General features: G+C 32.8%; 2 non-coding genes across 3 annotated transcripts; both read left to right on the top strand.

Annotated features, from left to right (window-relative positions):
* The first annotated feature begins 2065 nt into the window (after positions 1-2065).
* LOC118060475 (small nucleolar RNA R71) lies at positions 2066-2169 on the top strand. The gene has a single exon (XR_004689454.1). It is a non-coding gene; the product is annotated as a small nucleolar RNA R71 (small nucleolar RNA).
* Positions 2170-13704: 11535 nt separating this feature from the next.
* On the top strand, positions 13705-15088 carry LOC118060444 (uncharacterized). 2 transcript variants are annotated; one of them, XR_012168275.1, is made up of 3 exons: positions 13705-13797; positions 14650-14770; positions 14909-15088. It is a non-coding gene; the product is annotated as an uncharacterized protein (transcript). The 2 variants fall into 2 exon arrangements; XR_012168276.1 differs by having other exon boundaries at positions 14650-14815.
* The last annotated feature ends 10894 nt before the right edge of the window (positions 15089-25982 follow it).

Below are 25982 nucleotides of genomic sequence, written 5' to 3'. Positions count from 1 at the left end.
GTCCTCCCAATCTTCTGTATTTTTGCCTCTGTTCTTTTTTTTGTTCTTGTTGGTGTCGCCTCCTCTATTTTTCTTTTCTATGTTGTAGGGTTTCTACGTGTCTTCATCCTCGAACAGAATTTTATGCATGCAAATAGAGGGACTGATGCCTTTGATATCTGCCAATACCCACCCGAGAGCTGCTTTATGTTTTCTCAACACCCTCAACAATTTTTCTTCCTCAGTTTTGGACAGCTTTGCAGAGACTATCACAGGATAGGTGGAAGCTTCTCCAAGATATGCATACCGAAGGTGTTCTAGCAGAGGTTGCAATTCCAGAACCGGTGTTTGTTCACTGGTTGATTTTATTTTTGGTGTTGGCTATCCCAAATCTTCAAAGTATCTTCTGCGGTTATGTTCAAAAGAGTCCATCCAACATATATATTCTGCTATCTCAGCATCCTCTTCCAGTACAATATTTACCAATCATGCTTCCAACGGGTTAGTTGGAAGCTTGACTTTGTCATTAATTAAGGATTGCACCACTTGAATGCTGAAGCAGCTCTCCCCCATATCTGGTTGTTTGATGGCTTTGAACACATTAAAAATCACCTCGTCTTTATTCACCCTTAATCACAGCTCCCCTTTCTTCACATCAATTAACGCACCTCTAGTGGCCAAGAATGGCCGGCTAAGCAAGATAGGAATCTCATTATCCTCCTCCATATCCAGTATAATGAAGTCTGCTGGAAAGATGAACTTGCCCACTTTCACCAGTACATCTTCAATTATTCCTCTTGGATGCTTCAGTGACCTGTCAGCTTGCTGCAGTGTTACTGTGGTTGGCCTTGCTTCACCTAACCCAAGCTTGTTAAAAATAGATAAAGGGATGAGATTAATACTTGCACCTAAATCACATAAAGCTTTTTCAAATATAGAGTTTCCAATGGAACATGGTATAGTAAAACTTCCTGGATCCTTAAGTTTAGGAGGTAGTTTCTTCTGTAAAATGGCACTGCATTCCTCAATAAGAGCAACAGTCTCATACTCCTCTAGCTTTCTTTTGTTTGAGAGGATGTCCTTCAGAAATTTCACATAGCTTGGCATTTGTTCAAGAGCATCTGCAAAAGGAATGTTAATCTGCAATTTTTTAAACACCAAGAAATTTAGAAAATTGCTTATCAAGTTTATTCTTCTTGAGACGTTGTGGAAATGGAATTCTCTGCATTATTTCTTGCATTGGTTCTGGCAGAGGATCAGATTTTTCATATTCTGAATTGGTTTGGCCACTTGCTCCTCTTCTTCTCTTCTTGCACTTTTGTTTCCAGCAGTCTGCTTCACTTCTTTTCCACTTCTTAAAGTTATGGCCTTGCATTGCTCCTAAGGATTAATTTCAGTTGTGCTTGGTAGATTTCCTTGTTATCTACCCGTGAGCATGTTGGCTAACTGACCAACTTGAACCTCTAAATTTTGAATTGAAGCTGCTTGGTTCTGTAGATTGGTATTTGTTTCAGTCATGAATCTGCTGGTGTTGTTTGCTAATTGTGTCATAGCTTCTTCAAGTTTTGATTTCTCTTTCATGTGCTCACTTGAAGATAGCATGGCTGGATTCTTCATGACAGTTTGATTGTTCCATGAGAAATTAGGATGATTTCTCCAACTGGGATTATATGTTGCACTATAGGGGTTGTTTTGTCGGCTGTAGTTTGACACAAAATCACCATGCTCTACTTGAGAGAATGGGTTCCCAACTTGACACTCTTCACTTGTGTGATTTCCATGGCAAAAATCACACGCTGTATGGATGGCATTTGCTGACAGTTGAGTGGTTTTCAGTTGCCGAGTTAGTGAATGGACTTGAGTTGTTAATGTCGTGATTGCATCAATTTCGTGCACCCCAACAGTCTTCTTCTATATGCTTCTTTCATTTGGCCATTCGTAATTGTTCATAGCCATTTCTTCCAATAAGTTGTAAGCATCATCCTGTGACTTACTCATGAAAGCTCCTCCTGAAGCTGCATCAATTAGTGTTCTTGTGGAGGCATTCAATCCATTGTAAAAATTCTACACCTGCATCCACTTTGGTAGTCCATGGTGGGGGCATCGCCTAAGCAAATCCTTATATCTCTCCCATGCCTCATACAATGGTTCAATCTCAAGTTGGGCGAAGTTAGGTATCTCAATGCGAATTTTTGCTGTCTTGGCTGGTGGAAAAAATTTAGCAAGGAATTTCTGAGCTAAATCTTCCCAGCTAATAACTAAATCTGCAGGCATGGAGTTTAACCAGTTCTTCGCTCTATCTCGCAGAGAAAATGGAAACAGTCTGAGACGAATGGCATCATCAGTAACGCCATTATGCTTAAATGTGTCGCAAATTTCCAAGAAACTTGCAATATAGGTGTTAGGATCATCACTTGGCAACCCATAAAACTGAATTGAGGTCTGAATCATCTGTAGTATTGCTGGTTTGATCTCAAAATTATTGGCCTCAATCCTTGGTTTCCTGATAACATAATGGATTCCTGTCACCTGTGGGAGAGAAAAATCTCTCAATGCCCATGTATCTTGCTCAAGATTTTCATTGTCTACCATGATGCCTAAACTGTTTTGAGTCTCTCGCGTTTTCTTTCTTAATCCCTTTGCAGTTCTCTCAATCTCAGGATTATAAGATAGCAACGGTTGGTTTTTGTTGCTTCTCATGCACTAGACAATACACCTAAAGAGCTGAAGATAAAAGGCAATCAAATTAGATCAAATTTAATTTAAATTGATATTATTAGTAATTTTTTCTAAAATCCTTAGCAGCAACGCCAAAAACTTGTTGGTTAATTTTGCAAGTGCACAAATCGTAACAAGTAATAAAGTGATGAGTAGAGTATCGTCCCACGAGGATTTGTAAAAATTACTACTAATTACCAAAGTCTTTTCAATTATGATCTATTTGAGGAATCGAATGACGTAGTTTATGAAACAAAAATTAATGATTAAAAACTAACAACCAATTGATTAAATATTAATGAATTCAATTGTACTGGTTCTAGGATTTCTGACTTACTGTAACTATGCCTATGTGAACTTTCTCAATTAAATTAATTACTCCTAATGTTGATAATCAGGTTTTCCTAATGTAAATATTAATCTCTCTCGAGCATGAACAAATTATTTCGACAAACAAATTTCATATACTCTATGAAAGTTCTGAACTTGTCGAAATTTATTAAGTACTGTAAAACCTGTAACAATTACAAAAGTTCCTAGGATATCTGTATCCTATAGATTTCTTAAGGTATTTCAAACAATAGCTAAAACAATTATCACTTCTGAGTTTCAAATTGAATTCTAAATCATGCAAATGTTGGCCAAACACACGCAAGCATTACACATAGAATGAAATACTCAACATCTTAATGTAATAATTCAATCGAAGAAATTGTTCAGATATTCATAGTAAGGTTACATCAAAAATCTCAGAATAAAAATCTACTCCATAGTTAAATTAAATAGAAACAAACTTGATACGATGAACATCACTCAAAAGCAGAGAATTGCAGTGGAAAATAAATAGGTGTCCTCCCAATCTTCTATATTTTCGCCTCTGTTCTTTTTTTTTGTTCATGTTGGTGTCGTCTCCTCTATTTTTCTTTTATATGTTGTAGGGTTTCTACGTGTCTTCACTCCCCTGTTTTCAGACCCCCCTTCTCTTATTTTATATTGTGGCTTTTCTACCCCTGCAGTAATGAGGAAAGTTTTCTTTTCTACATTGAATTCCTTCCTACTCAGACATTGTGGGCCAGATTTGAGGTAGAAAGTGTGTGAATGCAAAGATCTCTATTTCTGGAGAAATTGTAGAGAATAAAATTTTCTTTCCAAAGAAACTGATCTTGCAATTTTTGGACCTCTAAGCGGTGAGATAAGGGCCATAAACCGAAACAGTCTTTGCAGTGCAGGAATTTCGGGCTGGTTCAATCCTTGTTTTTCAACTCGCTTTTTGGGTTTTGAAACAACAAAACTGAGTTATATGCCCTTCATATGTTTTGTAGACCTTCATCTTAGCTATTTGAAAATGGTGCCGAACATCTAGAACTAAGTTGTATAGCTTTTTTGCAGCACATAATGAATCATTGTTCAGTTTTATTATTGGGCTTTGCCTGCTTAGTAACCTAATATCTGAAAACACATTAATTTCCCACGAGGTCAATAGTTCAAAAAGGGATCCAAAATTCTAATTATCTTGTGTAACACATCCAAAATATTTTAAAATCAAGCATGAATAGTGAAAAATATACATGCTAAAAATTCCCTTATCATAAGGTTACATCAAAAATCCTAGAATAAAAGTCTACTCCATAGTTAAATTAAAGAGAAACAAACTTGATACGATGAACATCACTCAAAAGCAGATAATTTCAGTGGAATAGATAGGTGTCCTCCCGGTCTTCAATATTTTTGCCTCTGTTCTTTTTGTTCCTATTAGTGCCGCCTCCTTTGTTTTTCTTTGCTATGTTATAGGGTTTCTACATGTCTCCACTCCCCTGTTTGCAGACCTCGTTTCTCTTCTTTTATATTGTGGCTTTTCTACCCCTGCAGTAATGAGGAAAGTTTCTTTTTCTGCATTGAATTCCTTCCTACCCAGACATTGCGGGCCAGATTTGAGGTAGGAAACGTGCGAATTCAAAGATCTCTATTTCTGGAGAAATTGTAGATAATCAAATTTTCTTTCCAAAAACACTGATCTTGCAATTTTTGGACATCAAAATATTTCTAAAATATCAAAATAATAATAATTTAAAATATAATAGCATATGGGCCCAAGCTTCGTAGCGGGTTAATAACAATTTTTTTGTCAAATGTAAAAATGCTTGAATCAGGTTAAAAGCATGGAATGCATTTGCACCATCACCATCTTCAAATAATTGTTTTTTTTTTTTTTACAGTAGCACCATGAATAGTGCACAACTAAGTAGCGCCCAATACACCGGTGACAAATTTCTTTCTCTTTAATATTTTCCTTTTAAGATATTTTTAATTTTATTTTTTTCCTCTTTAAATTTCTTTTCTTTTCTCTTATTGATTTTTTTTTTCATATTATAAATAGGAAATAAATTGATGTAACCTTTTTTATATTGTATAAAAGTTGAGTGATGATAATATTTTTTTTATTTCAGGTTAAGTTAAATTTTTTTATTAAAACATGTTTGTTTTTTACTTTTCAAAAATGCTTTTAGAAATTTTTGAATTTTTTTTTAATTTTTTTCTTTACTTCGAATTAATATTTTTGTATTAATTTTTTGTTATGATATAAAAAATCAAATGTAAAAAATAAAAAATTATTATCTCAATATATTTTTTTAAAACAATATTTTTTAAACCAAGTTTTCAACTTTTCCAATTCCATATGCAATCGATATTTGAAATGTAACCTTCTCTCTTCATCTCCTCATTCAACAATTGGTATATGTTCACCGAATAATGATGTAAGCTGTCACCAGCATGAAATTCATGAACACGATCTCCAATGTCAATCCAGCTACAGCCAGGGGTTTTAGAGACACCACACTGCCTCATCTTTACAGAATCATCCCACCTTCTCATATTTGCATATATCTTAGATGAGATAAGTTTCTCGAATTTGATAGCTTCATCTCTAGAAACAATTGAGTTGCCATCATGCATTTTTTCCTAAAAGATATCCAGATTAAAAGTGAGTGTGTGTGTGTGTTTAAGGTGTCTATTAAGTCTGTTTTTTATATAATGGTGTAAAATATTTTTAAAAAAAGTTGAGATTTTTTCCAGATTTTTTAAATTTTTCTTTGCTTAAGAAAGTCATGAACATTGAATTATACATAATTATTCTCCACGGGGAGATGGGTCCGTTGGATGGGAGACCGTTGCCATCATGCAGTGTTTTTCTATGGGATGGGTCCGTTAGCTTGGCAAGTCCTCTATAAAAGCCTGAACGTCCTCGCTGCCGAGATTGTTTTTCTGTAACAATTGATTAAGATGGGGCTCTTCCTTCAAATGTTGATGGTTTTAGTAATGATGGTTTCCTTGCAAGGATGGCTGCCTCTTGGTTGCTTGGAGGAAGAGAGAATCGCTCTCTTTCTCCTCAAAGATTGATACTTAAATGCCTCTTTGTTTCTTCCTTTCCAAGAACTCAAGGTTTTTATATAGAGTGGTTATGAAATACTGAGATTGAGCAATTTAGAGCACCTTGACTTGGGATATAATCGCTTTGGTTACAGTTTTTTTTTTTTTATCATTTGTGGACTTGTGGAGGGTTTTCATCTCTTAAATCACTACATTTAAATTATAATAGGAGGTTAATAGATTTAAAATGTTATTTTTTTTTATATACTTCTCTTTTCTTTATTAAATTTAATTTCAAAAAACATAATTTTTGTGTTGTAGTGATTTAATTAACTATTATTTTTATAAAGATCAAGAATCTTTGAGCAGCTTGGAGGACTTGGATTTGAACAGCGACAATATTAACCATTTGGTGTGTGGATTCTGGAAAGCTTTGAATCCTAGACATTGAGGAGGCAATTAACATCTTTGACTCTTGATTTTGAATCAATCTAGATTACAATTCTTCCTGCTGCCATTCTAATTTGCCAGGGAAAGAAAGAATATGCTCTTTCACTCGTCTGTGTCAGATAAATTCTACTTGTGATGTATGTTTCATTACGAGTCTACTTATACAGAAATATGATGATATTCTATGACAATGACTCAGGGTTGAAGAAGAAAGCTATGCAGACATGCACTCTCTAGAGAGAGTTAAGCTACTACTACCAGCCGAGGCGTAACATGCTTTTATAAGCAGAAATGACCGATTTATTCTAGATTATAGGATATTTATAATTTGCTTTCATATGCATAAATCATACTTTCATAAATTTATTATGTTTTTTTTAGTTAATATCAATTCACTTTGGATATTTTTATATTTAAATAAATATTAAATATTATTAAAAAGAACTTATTAGTGTATAAATCAACATGCAAGTGGTTGACTCGTATGCTTTTCGAGCATTATGTGCAGGGCTGTTTAGTAAACAAACACTATCTATAGTAGAAGTATTTGAATTGTTTTGGCGTTCTCTTTGTGATGCAACAATGCATATGGCCATCACTCTGTTCTTGGTGTTAATTTTTATTTGTTTTATTTTAGATAATTTTTTTAATTGATTTTTTTATATATAATTTCATCCTCATTTTGTTTTCCTATCAAATTTAATCACTATTCTTTTGATTGCTATTTTTTCCCTTTGATAGTTTTTTTTAAAGTTTTTTTTTTAATTACATCCTTCAACATTAAATTGAATAGAAGTTGAGCTTATTGATTGAGTTTATGTTTAGGATTTCACACTTGCAAGTTTTAAAGATTAAATCAAGGTTCACTTGTGTTTGCTCTTTTCCCCCCCTTGTTTTAAGCTCATGTTTTTTTTTTCAATTTTATCCTTCAACATTTATTCAATTGGATATCAGGCTTCATTATTTTTTATTTATTTTCTTTCTATATAAGTTTTTGCTAATTTTGAAAATAGCCTAGGTTATCTTAGTTCTTTTTATTTATCTTTCTATGTTGAATTTATTATGGCAATTTTTTTAAAATTAATTGTTTTTTCGATTTCATCTTTTAATATTAAACTTGTTGGTAATTTTTTTTTTTTCAGTTACATCTTTCAAAAAATTAAGTTCATTTTATATTGGGCTTCGTTATTTTCTTCTCTCCTTTATATTTCTTTATCTTGATCTCATCACATAAACTATGAGTTTGGAAGGTTAGTTTAAGTTAGCTCGGGTTTTTAAATTTTTTTAAATTTAATATTTATTACATTTTGTCCTTTAGCATAATAAATTAAGCTTTGTAATCTTTTCTAGTTTGATGATTTTTTGTCCTTTTTTTTATCAATTTCATTCCCCTATGTTTGATTTATTTAGAATCAGACTTTAGATTTTTTTTTTAATTTATTTTTTATCGGTTTATCTAGATCTCATGACATGATTTGTATACTTTACATAATTATTTAAGTTGACTCAAGTAAATTTTTTTTTCCTTTTTTTTATCATTTTTTTTTAATTTGATTGGTTGAGATCATAGCTTCATCACCTTTTTTTTTTTTTTGGTTTCAGTGACTTTTTTTTAAGGTTCCCATGATTTATTTTTTTATATTGTACTATTAACTATCATTATTTGTTGTTTTATTATCTAATTAAATTATTATTTGTTTCAGTCAAGTCTATATTCCAAGTCATATTAAAAAAAAAAAAAAACACACTTGCATCACTCATGCTTTTTCTAAATCAATAAAACAAACTAGACCTGAAATGGAGCGCGGAACCACAATATATTACTTACTAAAACTAATACCATTTTCATGATCGGAACACTCGGTCTTGCTCATGTTCGTTTTTTGGTATTGTTTTCATCCATATGGATTAATAATTATTATGGATAATGAATTATAATTTACTTTAACATGTTAAATTTCCTTCAATGTTGATTTAATACAATGAAAATGCAAAAAATTATACTACAAAGTATGTTGTCACATGATACAAAAGTTAACTCTTAAACACATAAAAACGAATTCAAAACGATTACGTCAAAAGCACATGACTTTATATATATATATATATATATATATATATATATATATATTAAATTAAAATTATTATTAAAAAAAAAAGAAGCTAAATCATGTGATTCATCAAAACTCATGAAACTGTGAATTGTAATAGTACCTTGAGGTAGCAGTGCTTTTTATCTTCCTTTTCCTCTGCTCAACTTCTGCCATGCTCAGGTACTTTTTAGGATTGATGGGTTGTGGAGAGTTTTTGTTTGGCTGTGGCTCAACTTTTGTTGTCAATGCAGAATCAAGCCCTTTTTCCCTGCTTTGTTTCTGCTATGCTCAGCTCTGTCACGACCGAGTTGGCTGTTGCAGCTTTTTTGGGATCCTTGGCCTGCATTTCTGCTGGGTCTATTACAGGTTGTCTTGGCTTCTCTGCTGGTTTTTTTTGTTTCTGTTATGTTTTTGCTTTTGTCAGACTATGTTCTCCTTTTATTCCAACTAGAATTCGGTTATTTCCCTATTAAGTTTTAGTTTGCATGCAAGAATTCATCTTCTGGTTTGTAATGTCGCTATCTCAGTTCATGCCATACCCCTTTGCTGGGGGTGTTTTTGGTTTTTCCTTTTTTAGTGATGGCATATCAGTTCTTGAGAGTTATCATAACCCAATTTTTGAACAAATAATAAAAATTAAAATAGGATTAAGACAACAAATTTTAAAGTTTAGGGATAAAATTATTAGATTTGAGAATAATTTGGTCAGAAATTGAAGAATTAATAAGTTTGGAAATTTATTTAAAATTTGGATTAGTTTAATTAATGAAATTAGAAGAATTAATAAGTTTGTGGACTTAATTAAACTTTGATTTAATTAATTAAATAAGTTCAGGGACTTAATTGAAATTTATCCAAGAAGGGAAAAATTGAAAGAATTAATTAAAGACCAAATTGAATAATCCAGGAATTAAGGACTGTTTTGTAAACAGTGCACCAATTTAGGAATTTAATTGAAATTTATCCAAAAAAGGCAAAATTAAAAGAAATTTTTATTTGTTTAGGGGTCCAATTGCGAAATTTCCAATGTTCAGGGGTCAAATTGAAAATGTCACCGTTGCTGGTGGAGCAGCCATGGTCGTCTTCTCCATCCCGATTCCATAGGCTGAAAATCTGCAACAGTTTCGATTCAAATCGTGGACCACGTCTCTCGCCTGTAATCTCATTCGTGGAAGATGGTTAGGGGGCAATCGGTTGAGTCTCTATAAAAGGAAGCAAACAACACAAATCAAAGGGGAGGAGGGAATGAACCAAAAAAAAAACACAGAGTCAAGAACGGAAGAATCAAGCCAAAAACAAAACCCAGAAACAGAGCAAATCACAGTACAGAAACAGAGATAAAACCCAAAAAAAATATACAGAGTACAGTCACAGATCAGCCCACGGCCTTTGTCCCTGCAAGAAAAAAAACACCAGTATACCCAGATAATTGACCCCGCCATTGCCACCCACTCTGCAGACGCCCCTGCACAAAAAATAAAACACTCAAAACAAACTCACAGCAGGTTGGCATCATCTTTTCAGCGTTAAACCAGAGGAAGCAGTAGGCGTGAATCATCACCAACGCTGCAAGCATCTTCTGTCTCCAGAAGCAGTATCTTCGGTCTCCAGAAGCAAGTATGATTTCGTCCCCTTTGCATCTTCATTTCACAAAGTAGTGTTACAAGAACACTGTGTGAAGGTTAGGGGTGAGCATTTTCGGTTCGGTTCGGTTTTGAACTGAAAAAAACAACCAAACCGGTTCTCTCTTTTTTTTTGAAAAAAACCCGAAACCGAACCGAAACCGAGTCAAACCGACCGGTTTCGGTCCAGTCCGGTTCGGTTTTTTATTTCAAAAAACCAAGACAACCTATATGCAAACGAAGCCAAAATCAACATCATTGATTTCATTCCAAATCCAAAACTCTGCTATAAATCAAACCCAAAATTTCTTGCAAAATAAACATGGTTTTTCCTATATTTTTCAAATACCCAAATGCCAAAAATCACGGAGGGGGCTGCTGGGTCCTCCCAACGACAAATCACGGCGAAGAAAGGAAAGCTGAGTTCCTTTGTGGGAGGTGCCATCTAAATAAATATCAAGGTGCTAGATAATAAACCATGGAGAGGAATTTTGCTTTTCCAAAGCCATTAGAATCGTCCAATATTGCTTCGCCAACACACTGTATAATGTCAGGGCTCTCTGATTGTTGGGATATGCTGAGAGTTGGAGAGAACACACAATCACACGCACAAAGAGGTAGAGAAAGAGGGGGAGGGGAGAGGGGGCTGCTGGGAGGGAGAGGGAGAGAAAGAGAGAGAGGAGGTTGCAGCTAGGGTTGGAGAGAAAGAGTGAGAGGGGGGGTAATTTTTCTATTTATAGTGCTTTTTTTTAACCGGTTCGGTTCGGTCCGAGTTAACCAGTTCTTGCATTACAAAACCAAAAACTGAACCGAACCAGGATTTTTCCTAACTATTCTAATCGGTTTAATCGGTTTTTTTTTTCGGTTCGGTTTTTTCGGTTAATTTTTTTTCGGTTTTCTCAGTTTATTCGGTTTTCTAGTTTTTTTGCACACCCCTAGTGAAGGTAATTTAATTACCTTCACCAGTGTTCATGCACACGTGAACAAGTCACGCGTGCCTTTAGTTTTTTTGCCCAGCCGGGTCACTGGCTTGGGCCAGTAACCGGGCCGGGGTGGCTGGGCCTAGCCCAGCCCCTGTGGGGTTGAGCTGAGCCCAGTCAAAGATATGTATGCTGGGCTGGATCCAGCCCAACCCAACCCAAAACAAATAGAAAAAATAAAATAAAATAAAAATAAAAAATGTATATGCATGAATAAAAATAATGTAAATTTACTGGTTTATTCACTGACACCAGAGTCAGGAATAAAAAACACCGGTTTAAATTTATATTGTTTTTATTCGTTGTATTTTATTTTATTTAGCTAAAAAATATAGAATGTGCATGCAAAAAAAAATAGCATAAAAAAATAAATTTATTGGTTTATTCACTGACGCTAGAGTCATGAATAAAAATATCGATTTAAATTTATTTTATTCATTGTATTTTATTTTACTTAGCTAGAGAAAAAATAAAAAATGTGCATGCCAAAAAAATATAATAACATAAAATAAAATAAATTTATTGGTTTATTCACTGACGCCAGAGTCATGAATAAAAATACCGGTTTAAATTTATATTATTTTTATTCGTTGTATTTTATTTTATTTTAGATGAATAAAAATAATGTAGATTTATTGGTTTATTCACTGACGCCAGAGTCAAGAATAAAAATACAGGTTTAAATTTATATTATTTTTATTCGTTGTATTTTATTTTATTTAGCTAGAAAAATAAAAATATGTGCATGCGTAAAAATAAATTTATTATTATTTATTTATTCATTGGTTCTAGAGTCGGGAATAAAAAAATATTGATCTAATTTATTTTATAGCTACATAATATTTACCAACGCTAAAGTTGGAAATATGCATAGTTGAATATTCACTAGCGCCAGAGTTAGGAATATTATAAGCAAATTATCGTAGCATAAACTAATAAACATTTAGCAATTTGAGATGAAACTAGCAATGCAGACTGCCTCAGGCAGGACGTTTATGAGTTGATAATATCTTCCATTTTACGTAACTAGTCCCGAACCATAGAATCTATGTTGACCAGTTAGGGTTTCTAGTGACCATAATACTAGGTGGCGACTCCTTAAACAAGACCATTCCCCATTAAAAAATAGAATGCTAGAAATCCATAATTTTCCAAATCATTGTAATTTTTGTGGGCCACCGCGATGTCGGGTGCGACAAGAGTCTTTGTCAAAAGGACTTTTCTTGAGGTTGGGTCTTGAATTTCCAATTAGGTCTTTTTTTTTGGTTTTCTTTTGCTTTCAAGTCTGGGCATCACTCTTTGGCCATTTGTTGCTACGCCATCATTGTAGTCTTCTTCGTTTTCCTCCATTGCTTCTTCTCTTATTCTTGGGTTTCCCATGCTTTCACATATTTTTTTGGGTTGGAGTAGATAGATTCATTTGCATTTTGTCTTGGTTTTCTTTCATGCCTCTCTCTTAGGTTTTTTAAGCTTTCTGTTCTGTTCATATGGTTTTCTACCATTGGTGCTCATTTTTCTAGAGCTCCTCTTCCTTTATTTTGATTAACTTGCTTTTGTTTTTTTATTTTTTTTCTGTTGATTTCATTGGGTTTATCTTCCTGATTTTTTAGTTTCTTTTCTTTTAATGCAGGTTTGTGTTGTGTTATCACTATCTTTGCAGAATCTTTTTTCGGTTGGTTTGCTGGAGCTTTTCATTCCTTAGTGGATGTTCTTCTTTCCCAGGTTCTTTCTCTTTTCATTGCCTTTTGGTTTTCGTCGTATTCATTATGTCATTCTGCCAGTGGTTTTGAGTTTTAGTTGAATGTTCATTACAAAAAAAGAGAGGTGTGACATTATCATTGTTCATCCATATTGTACTTCATGTGGATTAGAACAGTTCTTCATTCATTTCTCATTTTAGGTGTCGATGGTCCACATCTGGGCGTGGCTTACGTGGCTTCTTTGGTTTTTTTAGGCGTCGTTGTTGGTTTGTTTCTGTCTAATTAGCGCGGGTTATTGGCTGCTCTGTGGCTTTTGGGTCTGGAAGGATGGCTGAGCTTTGTGTGGATTGGTCAAGCTGCTTTCTCCCTGGATCATTGTCGACTCTGGCGCTCATGGGAGGTGGTTGTAATTTCCACCTTTCTGTGGATTGCTAAGCTTTGGGGGAGAGGTGATCCCTGGGCCTGACTCAGCTTCTTCTCTAAATTGAGCTAATGTGGTGGCTACTTCTTTCTATAATTGGGACAACAACATCATTATGTATTTAATGCATAAACCCACTTGGCCTCACCTTGGGTTTCTTCCCAACATTGGGAGAGGTTATTCTGCTGAGTTGAAGTTAACTCCAATTTAGTTTAGGACTGTTGTTATGTTTGGTTCTCCCTTGGTATTTCTTCATTAGGTTAGTTGCCTGACTGAATGGAACAAGATGAGTGTCTCTTCCTGTTGATTTTTCATTTGGTTTCAGTTTTTTTTGGCAGTTATGGATTTTTTACTTCTATTGTCAACTCATGTTGGGCTTTGTTGGCCTTTTGTGTTGGTTTTTGCAGCTTCTGTCCCTGTTTTCTCACCTTCTTTCTCATCAGCATTTGGAGGACTATTTAACAGGTCATATCTTTTGGTTCTCTCCTTAGAATTGTCTTAAATTTTTTCTTGGTCTAATCGTTGCTTCCTTCTACCCCTGGTTTTAGCTTCCATTATTGTCCTCTAAGTTTATTTTTTGTCCCCTGTAAGTTTGATTGCACTTCTTTATATGTTCTTCACATTGTTATTTGCTTACCTTTTGATCATGCTATTTTTTTTTACTTCTGTGTTATTTTGGTCTTTGCTGCTTGGCTTTTGATCATGGTGCTTCTGTTGTTACCTTCTCTTTTCTTCCACTGTGCATGATTTATTGGTCTTTCATTGCCTATGCCTAGATTCATTTTTGTAGGGGCTTCTCAGTCTCTTTTGTGGCCTGTGAGTTGATTTCCTTGCATTATTTTGTTTTCTTTCTCCTAAAAAAGCTGGAAAAGTTTATTGGAAATCCAAAGGATGAGAGAAATTGTTGTAGATCAGAGTCCTTACGAGGTTGAAGCATTTTGTGTTCCAACTTCTGGTGTTGCGTTTGTTCATTACTTTAATGCTTTTTCTATTTTGATTTAGAAAGCAAGAAAAATATTAAAATTTGGGTCCACGTGAATTTTCACCTCGGATTTGTTGTTTTGGCCCGTTATTTTTGAGTTTCAAAAGTGTTTTTGAAAAAAAGTAAAATTTTTTATTTTTTTCTTTACTTCAAATTAATATTTTTTTCGGTGTTTTCCGATCATTTTGATACGTTGATGTCAAAAATAATTTTTTAAAAATAAAAAAAAAATTATTTTAATGCTTATTCAAGTAAAAAACACTTTGAAAAGTAATCTCAACCACACTTCTAAACACATTGATTCTTCTTTCTCTATTGGTTGTTGAATTTTGCAGCGGTGTCAGCACTTCAGGTCATTCAGCAGTCTACTAGCTTGGATCTCGGGTGGGAGGATAACTCACCGATAATATGGGAACCTATTGATTTTCTTAGAGAGCTTTCAGACATTAATTTGAGGTTAATTAGTCCTCCTTTGGGTGACTTATTGGATCTTAAAACATTGTAAACTTAACTCTGACTTTTCCTGTTGTTTTCATTTGATTTCACTTTTTCTTTTTTTTACTTCATTTCTCATTCCATTGCAATTTGCTTTAGGGATTTGCACAACACATCACTTGCTGGAGAGATACAGAACTTGGAAAGCCTTCAACATGTCGAGAAACTGTATGCACGCATCACTTGCTGGCAACAATTTTCAACTGAAAACAAAATCCTGAGTAGCTTATGTTGTTCCCAGTAATGATATGGAAAAAAAGGTTCCATAATTTTGGTTAATATGCTGCCTATTAGATGGTAGACTAACCAATCCTGCTGGTGAACCTGTTATTAAGAGTGTTAGGACTAAAGAAGAAGGGAGAAACAATGGGGAGGCTCTTCTTTCTCCTCTACAAATTTTAGCTACTGTTTCCGGTGAAAAAGCCATGGGTAGTTTCCAGCTTTCCTATGCAAAAATCTGTTGATTCTTTAGCATTCATGAGATGTCATGTGATGGCAACAAATTCTGTAAGTCCCAGTGGAGCTGTAGGCTTGGCATGTTTATATTTCATATATTCTTGAGAAATTCCTTGCTCTTATAAGCTCTAGATATTACTTTGTTAAACAAGTGAATCATATGTCAACTTTTATCTCTGTAGGGGTGTAATTTGCAATTCAATTGGCTCTAAAACTGCCCCTTTTTTTTTCAAGTTTCTTGGAGAAATTTTATCCTACAAATATCTTAGAAATTAATCCTCTGCAAAGTAAGATAGGGATGCAGATATTCTCTGTACATTGTGCAGATATAAAATTCAATTTTTTTTTTTATAAATTATAATTAGGTTTATGTTTTTGATGTTAGGTTTCCTGTTTGTTGTTCAATGATCTCTCGTGTTCTAGATATTACTGAGGAAAAATTGACTACAGTAATGATTGATATCTGCAACCTTTCCCTGCTTATTGAATCCCAGTTCTAAAGAGTTGGACCAACAATTCACATTATAGCAGTTGTTGCCTGAGGGTGCTATCATTCCATGCTCAGAATTTTTTTGAAAGAAACAAAACCAGATAAAGATTCAGCAGTACAAGAATCGATCTTATTACACTGTAAAATATCAGCACTAAATACAATTCGCTCTTTGCTTTTATAACAATATTTGACGTAGCGGAAGCTTATTAAGTAAAAGCAACACCGTCCCTTTGTAGGTAATTGCTCGAATCCACGAGCAGAAAAATAGTTTTCTCGAATCCACGAGTAAAAGATTGAAGTTCTGAATGAAATTCTTATTTCAATGAAAATTTGAAGTGTCTGTAACGAGGATTGGTAGCTTGTATTTATAGCTGTCAATCCTAATTCCAATCAGAACATACTTGCGGAGATAATTAATAAAAACATACAATATTCCTACTTAAAAACGTAAACTAGAGTTCTAACTTGGAAACAATAATATCAGTAGCAGAGGGGCTTTTAAATACTGGAATCCATGTGCAATAAGGACAAGAGCAGCAGTGGTAGAGTGTGCTTCTAACTCTGAAGCTTGAATCTTGATGTGTTTATCCTTGTTGGCCTAGGATTCGATTTGGTCTAATTCGAATCTGATGATACCCACTCTGTAAATCAATTTTTGAATTTTTTTTTTATCCTGACAGCATGTCTAGCATATCCTCTAGGCGAGGGATTGGAAACCGATACTTAATTGTGATTTTGTTAAAGGCTCGGCTGTCTATGCACATGCGCCAACTACCATCTTTATTTGGTACTAGTAAGGCTGGTACCGCGCAAGGACTCATGCTTTCCTGAACTAGTCCCTTTCTGATAAGTTCTTCTACCTGCTCTTGTAGGATCTGACTCTCTTTCGGACTCATCCGATAATGGGGTTGATTTGGCAGACTAGCCCCTGGAGTTAAATCAATTTGGTGTTGAATATCTCGCATGGGGGGTATCCCATCTGGTAGCTCTGATGGTATGATTTCCTGAAACTCTACTAGTAAAGGTTTTAGCTCCTGTAGAATGTTGTGAATTTCGGTACCGATTCCTCCCCCAATTACTACTGCAAACAGCTCTCCTGTTTTCTTGGCTTCGTCTATAAAGTTTTCCCCATCGACTAGGAGGATTGACTTCCCTTTAGCTTTCGGTTTGACTACAGAAAATTCTTCCTTTATTGGACCCAACACAACTTTCTGCCCTTTACTCATGAAGATATACACGTTATCGCGCCCCTTGTATATAGCATCTACATCAAACTGCCACGGTCTGCCTAGAATTATGTGACAGGCGTCCATCTCAACTACGTCACAAGTAATGTTGTCTAGGTAATTTTGCCCAATGGAGAATTGAATATGGCAAATTTTTGTGACCCTTGCTTCTGCACCCTATCTGATCCAGCCGATCTTATATGGTGATGGATGTTTCTTCGTCTTTAACCCCAGCTTTGTTACCATACTCCTTGAGATTATATTTTCGCTGTTGCCGCTATCTATAATGACATCACATACTTTTTTGTTCACGGTGCACCTGGTTCGAAATATGTTGTGTCGCTGTGATTGTTCCATCTGTTTTGGCGCAAGTAGCAGTTTTCGAACTACTAGGGAACATGACAATAATTCTCCCTCATCTCCCCCTGTGACTTCGTCCTCTTCATAGGTGTATGCTAATTCGTCTCCTCCTCCTTCTGCTGTCAACTCTGGTTCTATTAAGTGCACTGTGCTCCGCTTGGGACATTGGTTGGAGCGATGTCCTGGCTGCCAACATCGATAGCATTTATCTATCGATGGGCGAGCATAAGGATTTCTAGGTGCTTCTATCACTCCTCCAGTCTTTGAGGGTGCCCCATTACTGTGTGGTCCTTTGGAAGTATTAATGAGTGGTGGTTGAAAAGCTGGGAGCTTTCCTTTGTCTACTGCAACCTGATTAAGATCAAAAGAGCTTCTCGTTCCAACTATCAACTTTGCCCTTTCCAGTTGTGCTTCTGCCTTTGTAGCTAGGTTGATGGCTTTAGTTACAGAATATATAGTTTGCATGGAGACCCGATCCTGTATAGCCAAACGTAGACCACTCACAAACCTGTTGACTTGTTGTGCATCAGTTTCTGATAGATTATTACGTGATGATAATCTATGGAATTCTTCAACATATGTTTGCACTGTTCTACTTCCTTGTCTGCAATCCTGATATTGTTGAAACAGGATCTGTTCATAATCTGGTGGTAAATATCTTGCTTGTAGAAGCCGTCTCATCTTTGCCCATGTTTGTACCATCCCTTTTCTTTGTCGCGCCCGTGTGAGTTGCAGTTGCTCCCACCAAGCAGAGGCTCCTCCCATCAATCTGTAAGCAACCAATTTTACCTTCTTATCTTCAGGGATTTCCATGTAGTCGAAAAACCTTTCAACTACGGCCAGCCAATCAAGAAACCCCTCTATTTGCAACTGACCATTGAAACTGGGTAAATCCATTTTCATACGGAAGGTTTGTGGTTCTCTTCCTCCCATATTGCGTTGTCCCTGGCGATTGTGTCGAAACATGTGTTCGACATATTCCTCATCATCACTCAGTTCCTCCTCGTAAGCTAATTGCCTACGTGGAAGTGGATGGCGTTCACGAGCAGGAGCAATCCTTTCTCTGCAATTTTCGCCTTCATGTTGTAGGTTATTTCCTGTTGTTAGCCTAGCAAAGGTTGCTTGTATGGCTTGTAACGCTTGCTGGGTCTCGCGTTGGAAGTTTCTGAATTCAGTTTGTGTGATCATGCCCTTTTCATGTTTGTCGTCATCAAGGTTTTCGTTTTCACTCCGTGTGTCTGCCATCTAAACAAGTTTGAAACCTGCTCTGATACCAACTGACGTAGCGGAAGCTTATTAAGTAAAAGGAACACCGTCTCTTTGTAGGTAATTGCTCGAATCCACGAGCAGAAAATTAGTTTTCTCGAATCCACGAGTAAAAGTTTGAAGTTCGGAATGAAATTCTTATTTCAATGAAAATTTGAAGTGTCTGTAACGAGGATTGGTAGCTTGTATTTATAGCTGCCAATCCTAATTCCAATCAGAACATACTTGCGGAGATAATTAATAAAAACATACAATATTCCTACTTAAAAACGTAAACTAGAGTTCTAACTTGGAAACAATAATATCAGAAGCAGAGGGGCTCTTAAATACTGGAATTCGTGTGCAATAAGGACAAGAGCAGCAGTGGTAGAGTGTGCTTCTAACTCTGAAGCTTGAATCGTGATGTGTTTATCCTTGTTGGCCTAGGATTCGATTTGGTGTAGAATTCCTTCATCATACGGTTCTACATCAATATTCAAAGAGGATAGGTAATTAAATAAAAGAAAATTTTAAACAATGTCAAGATCAAATATTTTTATGTGTATTTATTATTAAGCTTTTCTTGTTACTTTTTAGTTAGTATTAACAACTATTTTGTTTTTTACAATTTTAATATTTTTTTAACAAATTTTTATTGTATATTTTGATAAAATATGATATAATTTTTACTTATTTTATATATCATTTTTTATGTTAGGAGAAAATTTTTTTAGACCTATTTTTTTTTCATTTTTATTCAATTGTTTTCCAAACCATTTTTTTTTTATCATTTTATTAAATAAAACATTCGTTCTAAGATACAATTTTATTAAATATATGATTTGTGTTTTGAGATTAGATATTTACTACTATATATATATATATATATTTGAATTATTTTTTATTTAGTCTTTGATTAAATATCATTTATTTTTTACTTGACTTTCACAAAAAGTCATAAACATTGTTTTGAATATATGCAACATTGCATAATATTTTTTTTCTTCTTTAATTTTATTTAATAATTTTCATGTGTATTTGTTTTTTATTATCGTTTGATTAAATAAATAGTTTATTCTTAAAAACAAAGTTATTAGACACAACTTAGTACATGATCCATGTTTCGACATCAAATTTCTTACTTAGTATAATATCTATGTTTCTAGATGAAATTTTTTTATTTACATCTATTTCTTTATTTTTCAAGTTTATTCTATGGTTTTTTTTATTATGAATTTTTTTTATGGTAAAAAAAATGTTAAAAAAACCTGTATTTATTTTTTTACTTAGAAATAAAATTATTCCATCCATGGCAAAGCGCATGTCAAATATCTAGTGGGTGTGTGTGTAGTATTTTATTGTACTAGTTTTTTCGGCAACGTGCATAATTAAAATTTTATTTAATATTTTTTTTATTATGAATTGCTTCTATAATTAATAATTAGCAAATATGAAATTATGCATATGTGTTTGTGAATTTATTATTTGGACTTCGAGAAATAATCTTCAAAAATTTTGTTTAATTTTCTTATAAGCATTGTTAAAAATTAAAACAAAATTATTTATATTATATTATCATAATTTATTTTTTCAAAACTAAAAAAGAAAAAGAGAGTGACATTTTTTCTTGCCACGAACATAAATAAATACTTTTTTTCAATTAGAAAAAATATATCTTGTCATTTTAAAAAAATAAAGTTAGTTTGATAACAAGATAGAAATAAGAAATCATTGGATTTTCTTTTAATTACATATAATTATCAATATATAAAATTAAAAATTCTTGAAAAAAACTACAATTAAAAAAAAATTGGATTTTTTTAATATCTTTATTTTAATATTATAAAATTAAAATGTTTTCCATTAGAAAAATAATTATTATATTATAAAAATTTTGAATTACTTTTTTAAAAAAATATTTTTTATTTAGATAAAATCTATAAATAACTCAAACACATAAAGCGTATCTTTAAATAAAAATTTTATTCAAAAGTTACGGTATTTATGAATTATTTTATTTTAAAGAGTTTATTTTTATTAAATGTGGGAATAATATTAAAGATATAGGCATGGATAAAACGTTTATGTTATCTTTAAATTAAGAAGTCCTTTATATATATTAATAAAATCTATCAAAAAGTATAAATATTTTCATCTAAAGTAGTCAAGCTAATGTACGATAAGAACCAAGGGCTACCTATAAAAAACAAAACAATGAGGACTAATTCAATAATTTTCTAAATTTTGAAGTATTTTTATTAATTTTTAATTTTAATTATATGTGAAGTGGATAGAAATTAAAAATATAGGCATGGAGATAAATTTTATGAATCATTATGTTTAAGGGGGCTTTTTAATATTAATAACAACTAAAAAACAAATATACTATAATTTTATGAAGATAACTTTTATGAATCATAATCTTTCTTTTTAATTATCAATTTTGATTATTTATATTTATTAATTTCTAAAATCGAAAAATCTTTAAATAAAACCAGTTTATAAATGTAATCAATTTTATTAAATAAAAGTCATGCATGTATCTATTTTTGCAACAAACTAAAATTATATTGGATGCATACTTGCAAAATTCAACATGGAAAATTCAAAGTGAGACACTGAATAGTGAACCACAAAGTGCTCTTTCCACATAAATAACATTAAACTTCCCTAGAGTATTACAAAGTGCCATTTCTGCAGTGAGACATTGAACAGTGAAATAGTGTTTCGCTTTGGTTGTTTTGTTGATGATAACTAGATCTTAAAACTAATCCCTGCACTTTTACATTATGCTATAAACTGGTCCCTTCATTAGTTTTTTGTTAGTCAAATGTTGAGCCGTCAGCAATATTTCCTTAGTTTGTTCCACTAACTTGACGGTAAAATGTGATTAAAGAATCAATTAATTATTTAAAAAACTTGAGGCATTAATTTGTTTGTTTCACAAAAAACAGACACTAGTTAAATAAAATTTTACTCAAATTTTTATCATCATATGCGTGTTTACTTGTAAATATTTTGGAAGGAACTAGTTTATGGTTTGCTCAACATAAAAAAAAAAAAAAAATCATCTAGGCTTAAGAAACTACCTCGATTTAGTGGATTAATTTTAAATTCTTCTAATTTAACTCTTTATCTATATCAAGTTTAAAATTAACCAACATGAAAGTTAGTCTAACATGATCTAGTCAACATGATAGGTTCAAACTAAAATTTCAAGATGACATCTTTTTTTAACATTAATATGATAACATATTAAATTGATTTTGGTTTCATGACTTAACTCTCCAAACCCACGGCCCAAATAATAGACTCCACCAGGTTGAACAACTTTAATTTTTTTTTTTTAATTATTTTTTACTTTATGATATGATAACAAAAATAGATGCTTGTAAAATTGAGTACCAACTAAATGTTAGGATATTTGTTTGAGACTGCAATAATATCATAGAAAGCAAACAGAAACAAGACTAATTCAAGATCAACCAAATGTTAAGGGATGAAACAAAAAATAAATAAAAAAAAGCGAAAAAGGATTCAATTGAAAGAAAGAAAAAAATTGGAAGGGTAGAGTTTAAAAACAAAGGAACAATTTGACATTATTAATAAACTTGATCCCGTTAACAACCTTGAAACCTCTCGACTTGACTTCTTACCCAACATAGGTTTAAAATTAACTTGCAAATGAGCTGCCTATACATGACCTAGTTGGCTTGACGTATACAAATTAAGACAACTGAAATGACCAATGAAAATATGGTTTGAATTTTATGAAAGAAAATCAAGATGATGTTTTTTTTTTTTTAATATTGAGATGATGAGATACTAGATCAACTCAAGCTTTGTGATTTAACTAGTCAAATGCACAACTCAGATCATGAACTCCACTAGGTCTAAAAATTATTTTTTATATAATTATGCGATAACTAAAATAGACATTTATAAAATTAAGCACTAAACAAATTTAAAGACGTTTGTTTGATATTGCAATAACTACATATAAAGAAAACAAAAACAAATTAAGTTGACCAATTCAAAATTAACAAAATATTAAAGTGAAATTGAAAGAAAAAAACAACAACAAAAATAATTCTATCAAAAGAAGAAAAAATTAGAAGATAGAATATAAATATTTTTTTAAGGGAGGATATGAATAGTGAAGTAGGAGGGAAAACCCTAACTTTTTTAGTATAATAAATAATTTTTTAATTAAATTAAAATCTTTATCTCATACTATTAGACAAAAAAAAAGTTAAATAAAAAAAGGAAAGAAAATGTCTAAAGACCACATTTTAAAAAAACAAAAAAATAGAAAGGAAACAAAATGAAAAAAATATAAGGACCATTTTAAAAAAACCAAAAAATATATATAAAGAGAAGCATAACTTTTTAGTATAGTAGTCTATTTCTAATTAAATTGAAAACTTTATCTCATATAAAGAGGCCAAAAAAGAATTAAATAAAAAAATAAGGACTAATTTGTAAGAAAAAAAACCAAATAAAAAAGAAAGAAAAATTTTTAAAAAAATAAAGTGTTTCACTATTCATATAAAAATGAAACACTATTGTAGTATCCAAGTAGACAAATAGCCCATACTACCCAGCTATTCTATTTTTTAACCCAAAAAGAAAAGTTTCAACATTGTCAGATGTGAGAAATAAATATTTTAAAAACAATTAAATGTGTGCAAGAGAAGAGAGATTTGGTTTAAGAATGCATGCTAAAAATCTAAACATGAACTAAAATAAAGTGGAATATATACATAAAAAAAAACCTTAAAAAAGATCAATGATTTATTATAGACCGTGAGGTAAAACATTGTCGATTAGCACAATATATTTACTGTTTGCCTTTCTCTACACAAAACAATTGACCTGCTAACAAGGTAAAGTTGTATTTTTCAAGTGATCTAAAGGTTATTTGTAAATTCATTGAGAATAATTTAATAGGTGTACTATTGTTTTGCACACCAAAACAACATTGTTGCCCTTGCAAGCAAAAAAACAATTGGCCTTTTGTTTAAGGTCTATTTTATCTTTTCTATTTTATTTGCATAGTAAAATGAAATCAATATCATTGAGAGTTCAAAAATATTGACCTGGACAAGAGGCATTGTTTAGTCTTTTTCATGTTTTGTATTATAAAATGACAAAGTTAACCTTAGAATAAAAAAAATCTAAAGCTGGCTTGAGATAATGTTTTCATCCTTGTAATATAGATTTTTTTTGTAATATTTAGATGCTCTTAAAGGCTATTTAGTAATTTAAAGTATTGAAATATTAATAAATCAATAAAAAAGCTAACATGTATATATATAGCACATGTTAGCACATGATAGGCCACCACATGATCAAGGAGATGAGTGATAGTCCAACATGTAATGTGAATGTGTAGTTGATGGTGTGACGTGTGTTGTTATATTAACGGTGGTTCGGCGGCGACAAAGTTTTTTTTTCCTCTTTATCTTTTCTCTCTCTTATGTTTTAGTATTCATGCTGAGCCTTTAAACATTTAATTGTATTATTCGGATTATATTTATATTAATGCAACTTTTTTTCCCTAATCTTGTTTTTTTTTTTTTTCATATCAACACAACAACAAAGAAAAATACCATGCAACATAAAATTTATTTCCCTGTAGAATCAATGCAACAAGTACACAAATAACAGGCGACAAGGAATTTAACATAGTCATGGAATTTAACAGTTATATACACTTTACTTTCCCTATTAAAATTAAACTATAATTGCAATATTATTTCGTGATTTATTTAATATTTTATTTTGATATTTACAACCAAGAATAAAAGTGAACCAGAATTTATATGATATTTTCTATAAAAAATTTGATAAAAAAATATAATAGAAAAGAGTTTATGAAAACAAAAATAATGTCTCAGTTAGGAAAAAAAAAAAATCATTAACAAAAACAACTTAGAATTGTCTCAGTTAATGAGAAAGCCCGCCACAGACCAAGAGGACAGCTTTAATGAAGCCATCCCAGCCGATGCAGGTGATTACCCGTCGGATGACATCTCCTCGCGCGCCTAGCACCAGCCAAACCTCCTTAATCTGAACATGCACCAGACAAAGTCGATGAAAAGACGCCAGGGAGCCTCAGCAGCCGAGAAGAAAGCGCGGGAACACCCACCGCACGAGAAAAACGCGAAAAACAGAGACGGAGCGCGGTACATACTGTGAAGCCACAGGATTCACACACAGTGCACCGTGTTTTAATGAGCACTCTTAAGTTTTTTTTTTATATATATATATATTATATATATATTTAGTTTGTCGGTTATGAACAGTGATGCAGCACAAGAATACAGTTCTTTTTAGTTAAGCTCTGTTCACTTTGGTCGGACATTCCTCACCTCTCCCCACCTGAGCTCTCTCTCTTTCCCTCCTCCGCTCTAGGAAACCGCCGCCACCTCAACCAAGAAGGCTTCAAATCTCCACCAGGTGCTTCCTTTTCTATCATGTTTTTGATTTTTAAAATTTACGTCTGCGTTTTCATTTATTTAACTGAAATTCTTATCCAGAGAGAGAAATTCGATTTTAATAACTAAATTAAAAAGATATATATAATCGGATCCGATGAAATCGCTGCTCGTGAACACAACTGGAAGAAAGGCGCATTCAGCCGATTCTACTGTGGGTGGAGCATTTAGTATGATCAGGGTTATTGTGTTGTCTATTCAAAGAAAAATGTGCCTATAAATTTGTTAAGATGATTCTTATCAGTCTACTCTTTAGAGTTGATGATAACATGAAATATTCATTGTTAATGCTTGTTGTTTTCTTCTTCTCTTTCATAGATTAAAACATCCTAGGCAATCTCTTTGGGATGGGTTAGTGTTTCTGGCCTCTTCATCTTCTATTTGTGCTGTGGTATTTAGTCTGCTGATATTCTTTGGGGATTGAAAAGCCTCGTTTTATGACTTTGTTTTGTTTTTTTCTTATTTCTTTATTTTTTTGGGGATGTGGCATTTTCCTCTTTCTATTTACACTATTTGCTCCCTACAATATTTATTTTTCCAGAGAAGTAAATATATACATAAGAACAGGAGGGGAAGCCCTGGGTTTGACAATAAGTATTTGCTTAGAAGGGAATGCTTCTATGGTTTTGAAGCACCAGAAGATTCAGGCCCAAATCTTTGCTTAGAATGGCCGAATACCCAGGATCCTTGCACCTTGTCCTGAATGGTTGTGTATATTTGTTATGCATCCATATTTGGCTGAATTCTTTAATAAAGTACATGATATTAGACGGAAGTTCTTTTTAAATCTATTCAAGTCTTAATAAACTGATATTCCATTTTCCATTTACTCTTCTCCTGACTTTCTTTTTAGGGTCAATTCTAACATGCAATATGATTTTTTTTTTCTTCTT

This window comes from Populus alba, chromosome 17 (assembly GCF_005239225.2).
Source record: "Populus alba chromosome 17, ASM523922v2, whole genome shotgun sequence".
In the NCBI taxonomy this organism is placed as follows: Eukaryota; Viridiplantae; Streptophyta; class Magnoliopsida; order Malpighiales; family Salicaceae; genus Populus; species Populus alba.
Note: the sequence above shows the minus strand (reverse complement) of the source record. Positions and strands in the feature narration are given on the sequence as shown.